The following is a 5,954-nucleotide window of genomic DNA, read 5'->3' on the forward strand; positions in this document are numbered from 1 at the left end:
AATTAAGACAAAGGCATTTTATTTTCCATATACATTTGAGCCTGTTACTCAGTGACTTTTATATTTTTAAAGTTATTCCTCTGTCATTGTCTGTCTGACATGCATTTAGTACCCTGAAACTAGGAATTTCCATAAGAGATGCACTATATAAGACTGAAAAGCCTGTGTATGTGAAAGGGATATTCAGTGTCACTTTAGAGAAATTGATGATGGAGGCTTATCCTCATGTGGTTTTTATTAAACTCAAACTTCCTCTCCAAGCAACTGCACAGTGGTTGGTAGGCCAGAAGTAAATGGCACCTCAGAGACTTTGGAAGACTGAGAAAATTTCACTTTCTGTATACTTGGCTTTCACTCCTCTAGCCTGCCCAATTACTATTGTTGGTTGGTTTTATTTTACGTTTACCATACTGTCTTTGATATTTTGTGGCCAGAAGATCCTGAAAATGTACTGCCTAGAGAGTAAATGCCCCTCCATTATGAGAGGGAGCCCAGTTGCATATTTATTGCTTTGGGGAAAACTGAAGGCACAGTAACGGCAAATACATATATTAATCACTTCAGTATCAAAATGTACATCCATCCCCACAACATCATGTTTATTAATTTTTTTCCATAAAACAACAAAAAATTAAAATATCATGACAGTGCTGTCAGCCAAATACAGAATATGGAGAACTATGCAGAGCAAACTGACTTTTCCACCAATTCATTTTTTTTTTAAATCACAAATTGTTGCTATATGTAGTGGCACAAGTCTTTAGTCCTAGCACTTGGGAGAAAGAGGCAGACAGATCTCTAAGTTCAAAGTTGATTTGATATACATAGTGAGTTTCAGACCAGCCAGGATTATACAGTGAGAACCTGTCCTGAAAAACACAAAACAAAATAAAACCTTGACTTGCATCTTTCAATTTAAAAGTAAAATGAATTGCTATTTGCATGATATTAATGCTTCTTTCTATGGGAAAATAAATTTTGTATTCTTGTCTTCTGCCTATTTTCATGGAGTAACTTTAAAAGAAAAGTGGATCTACATGGATTTTGGACAAAAAATAAATAAACTATAAATCCTTCAAAGATTCTAGGGAAAATTCTAGGTCTGGGATTTGATGAAGGATTCTTATTATCTATAGCATGATCCATAAAAGTAAATATGTATGGAAATGTATAAAACTAAATGTTCAAAATTTAAAACTCTTCACTGTTAAGCACTGCTATGAGAGCAAAAGACAAGCCCCCTCATGTATTGATGATGGGAATGTAAAGTGATACAGCCTATTCTTTTTTGTTTCCTTTTTCCCAGGGCTGAGTATGAAACACAAACTATCAGTTGCTCTACCATTTAGTTACACACTCAAACTTTCCCTTTTCTTGTAAAACTAAATACACAATTACTTTTAAGACCTAGAAATATCACTTTTGAATATTTATCTCACATAAAGGAAAAGTCATACTCATATAAAAATATGTATATAGATGTTTATGATAGTTTTGTTTATGATCATACTTGAACTGGAAACAAAGTGTCTTTCAATAGGTGACTAGATAAACTCCAGTACATCCATACCAGGTGTACTGGCTAGTTTTGTGTGTAAACTTGACATAGGCTGGAGTTATCACAGAGAAAGGAGCTTCAGTTGGGGAAATGCCTCCATGAGATCCAGCTGTGGGGCATTTTCTCAATTAGTGATCAAGTGGGGAGAGCCCCTTGTGGGTGGTACCATCCCTGGGCTGGTGTTCTTGGGTTCTATAAGAGAGCAGGCTGAACAAGCCAGTAAGAAACATCCCTCCATGGCCTCTGCATCAGCTCCTGCTTCCTGACCTGCTTGAGTTCCAGTCCTGACTTCCTTTTGTGATGAACTGCAGTGTGGAAGTGTAAGCTCAATAAACCCTTTCCTCCCCAACTTGCTTCATGGTCATGATCTTTGTGCAGGAATAGAACCCCTGACTAAGACAAATTGGTACCAGTGTAGTGGGGTATTCCTGTGACAACCTGACCATGTTTGGGGGAGGATTGTGGAAGGACTTTGGAACTTTGAGCTAGAAAAGCTATGGAAAGTTCGGTAGGAGCTTAGAAGAAAATGTTAAGAACAGTGCAGAAGATGGAGGCCTGGCTTGTGAAATTTCAGAGGGAAGATTAAAGACTCTTACAGTGGCCATGTTTTGATTGTGAAGATTCTGTGGTTTTGGTTAGCTGGGGCTGAAGAATCAGCTGTGAGTAACAAGATACCAGAACCACTAAAGCAAACCTTTGTGTTACTGGGACTATTGATGCTGGTTAGCTGGAGCTAAGAAATTAGCAGTGATTAAGAAGAGACCAGCATCACTGAGATGAAATCTTCTGGGAAGTGTTTTCTGAGAGCACAGAGAGTGTGTTCCAGAGATAGCCACAGTTGTATTTTGTGCTGTGGCTGGACTTGGTACTGTGTAAGAGTCACCCAGATGGTTCTGGTTTTGAAGGCATGAAGGGGTCATGAAAAGCAGCTGAGGCTCTTGGCACAGTGAGAGGCCAAGGAAGGCCATTGGTGAAGGTGCAGCCTCAGTTGCAATTGAGGGCCCAGGACTTGAAGGGGTCATGCATAGGAGCAGAGGCTTGTCACCCTGATGAGAGCCTATGAGAGGCTTTTGGTGAAGCCTAATTACAGCAGAAGATAGCAGTGTTTAGGAGATGCCAGTGTCATGAGATGACCACCAAGAACAGCAGCAGCAGTGGACTACAGGCAGCTGGAGCCTAGAAGACAAGCTGTGTGCTACAAAGGGCAGAGCTGGAGAAGTGACCTTAGCAGTGATCCCTTGGAGGAGTCCAGAAGATCGTGAGTTGGATCCCAGACATTGAACCATTGGAGTTTGAGTTTTGCTTTTGGTTGTGACTGTGCCCTGATATGTTTCCCTCTTGAAGTAAGAATGTATTTTAGTGGAGCCTACAGTTAAAAGACTTTGAATTTTTAAAAGACTTTGAATTTTAAAGATATTGGACATTTTAAGGTGATTGTACTTTTAATGTGTAAAGACTGTAGGACTTTTAAAGTAATTTAGATCTTGGGGATGAATAAGAAAGTAAGGGTTGAGGCTTAATAGTGATGTGTTTGTGTGTCAAGTTGACAAGGGGTCAATTGTACTGGCTGGTTTTGTGTGTCAACTTGACACAGGCTGGAATTATCACAGAGAAAGGAGTTTCAGTTGGGGAAGTGCCTCCATGAGATCCAACTGTGAGGCATTTTCTCAATTAGTGATCAAGGGGGGGAGGGCCCCTTGTGGGTGGTGCCATCTCTGGGCTGGTGCTCTTGGGTTCTTTAAGAGAGCAGGCTGAGCAAGCCAGGGGAAGCAAGCCAGTAAGAAACATCCCTCCATGGCCTCTGCATCAGCTCCTGCTTCCTGACCTGCTTGAGTTCCAGTCCTGACTTTCTTTAGTGATGAACTGCAATGTGGAAGTGTAAGCTCAATAAACCCTTTCCTCCCCAACTTGCTTCTTGGTCATGATGTTTGTACAGGAATAGAAACCCTGACTAAGACACCAGGGAACACTCAACAGTAAAATGATTGAAATTTCTGACTTGTCTCTTGAAGTGTTGTAGATGTGTCTACTGTGTTACAAGTGCATCAGTAGGTAGCAGAGAGGAGAGAGGCTATGCCTATGCTCAGTGTTCTGACTTATGAACATCTGAAAGATTAATAGCCTAATATTTCTTGAAAAAAATGTGAGCCTGAGATGACCACTAGTCCAGTGATGTGCAGGCCCTGACAGTAACAGCTTACAGGACTGGGAGCAAGCTGGAGACTAGAACTCCACCTGGGACTGAGGACTCCAGGCAGGAGTGAGCCTGAGACAGATGACCCTTACATGGTGACACTCAGATAGGCAGGGCAAGGAGTGACCCTGAGATGACCACCAGACTGGCTCCATGGGGCCTGGACAGAGAGCTAGCCTGATATGACCACCAGTCGGTTGCTGCACAGGACTGTGGGAGAAGACCATGCCTAAGATGATGCCTGTCTGATGCTATAATGCACAAGTAAGAAAATTCCTGATAAGACCCCACACACTCAGAGACCCCTTGGGTGCCACCAAGAGGAGCAAGTAAGTGGAGGAGAAATGAAAGAGAAATCGAAACAGAGGATGTGTGTACAATGAAGAGAGGCAGAACTGGAGACTTAAGGGTAGTGAAAAACAGCCCAATGTGAATAGCTTGTGATGTCACCTGTGACCATGGTAGGGTTGCGCCCCTCACCTGGGCATCGTGGAAGAACTAGCCTTGAGAGGATGAGAGCTAGAAAGCTGACCCCATCCTTCAGTAACTGAAGTAAATGGGAGAGTAAGCCCTGCACATCGTGTGAGTTGCAAGTGAGCAGGCCACTGAGGATATGAGCATGGGAGAAACTAGTATTTGTCTCCAGTGCAGTGGTATGGACAAGGGAGAGATACCCTCCTTCCCCCTCCCTTGTAACTACTTGTGGTAGGCAGGAGACATGGCCCTGGGGTCAAGAGAACAGGAGAGCTGACTCTGCCCCTCACTAGTTACAACAGTCAGTAGAGCAAGCGGCCTTGCACCTTACCTGGGCAGCACAGTAGAACTGACCTTGGTAGCAAGGACATGGGTGAGCCAGCCCCAAGTGCATGAGCATGGGAGGACTAGCCTCACTACTTGTCTCCTGTGAAATGACATGGGTGATGGAGAGATGACCACCCTCATCTTGCTCCTTGCCACCTGTGGCAGGCAGGAGAGCTTGTTCCTGGGGTCAACAGAGTGGGAGAATTGGCTATGCCTCTGATGCAGCACTCAAGGAAGCAGGGGAGCACCTGCTTAGGGGAGCAGGGGAATAGGCTCTGCACCCCACCTAGCAGCTCAACAGAGCTGACCCTGATGGTCAGATCACCATTGAGCTAACTCTGAAGGTGTGAGTGTGGGAGAACTGACCCTACCTCTGGTCTGCTCTGTGGTGTCCTGGAGGAGGGAAAGATGCTCTCCTCTCCTCCCTCATCTCTCTCCGTCTACAGCAGGTATGAGAGGACAAAAGAATGGGAGAATTGGCCATGTCCTTCACAGACTACAACACTAGGGAGAGTGGGTCCTGCAGCTCTCCTGGGAAGCAGGGTAGAGCTGGGCCTGTAGATGGGGTTGCTGATGAACCAGCCTCGAGGGACTTGAGAACTGTAGAGCTGACAGAATGACCATCTCAGATACCTCTCAAGCCCAGATCCAAGGATTTAAATCGACTCACCCTAACATCTACCCCATCTATGAACTGTGCACAAAGGGACTGGTACTACAGGATCTCCATGACACAAGGCAACAGCAGCATATTCAAAAGAAGTCCCAGTGAGATTCCAGTATTGATAGAATAGCAGAAACCAGAAGCCTCATACCAGACCAATGAGTCATTGCAATGAACATTTAAAAGCAAAGAAGTGTGGACAAAAGGGTATATGGTGGGACTCAACTGTGACACACTACAGCTTCCTCAATAAGAATTCTTTTTCTCTTTTGTAAGGGAGTTTGGAAAGGTGGAGGGTGAGTATGTCAGGAGTGGGAGATGAGTAGGGTTGGAGTGCATGATGTGAAATTCACAAAGAACCAATAAAAAGTTTTTAAAAAGAAACTTCTGCATTCATGTGATGGATTTGAAGCTTACTGGAAAAAAATCAATGTCAAAGGGTCAGTACCATGTGGTTATAATTACACAAACTTCTTGAAATGACAAAAACATAATTGTAGAATATCTGATTAGTGGTTTTCAGAGGTGCAAAGGTAAGAAGTGGGTGTGATTATGACTTTGTGATGCTGATTTGTATGTACCTCTCATACCCACAAATTCATATAACTACTGGAAAATCTGAGTCAGCCCTATAGTCTGCTGCTGTAATGCTATAGTGTATCAACACTACAGTAGAGTATGAGCTTTTTTGCAAACTCATGTGCATTCATATTTCAAAATAAAAAGTTTTTAAAAGC

General features: G+C 43.2%; 1 non-coding gene across 1 annotated transcript; it reads left to right on the forward strand.

Annotated features, from left to right (window-relative positions):
- Positions 1-3,556: 3,556 nt before the first annotated feature.
- Positions 3,557-3,688, forward strand: LOC127675920 (small nucleolar RNA SNORA17). Its single transcript, XR_007975597.1, has one exon. It is a non-coding gene; the product is annotated as a small nucleolar RNA SNORA17 (small nucleolar RNA).
- Positions 3,689-5,954: the final 2,266 nt, after the last annotated feature.

The sequence above is a fragment of the Apodemus sylvaticus genome, chromosome X (assembly GCF_947179515.1).
Source record: "Apodemus sylvaticus chromosome X, mApoSyl1.1, whole genome shotgun sequence".
NCBI classification, from domain to species: Eukaryota; Metazoa; Chordata; class Mammalia; order Rodentia; family Muridae; genus Apodemus; species Apodemus sylvaticus.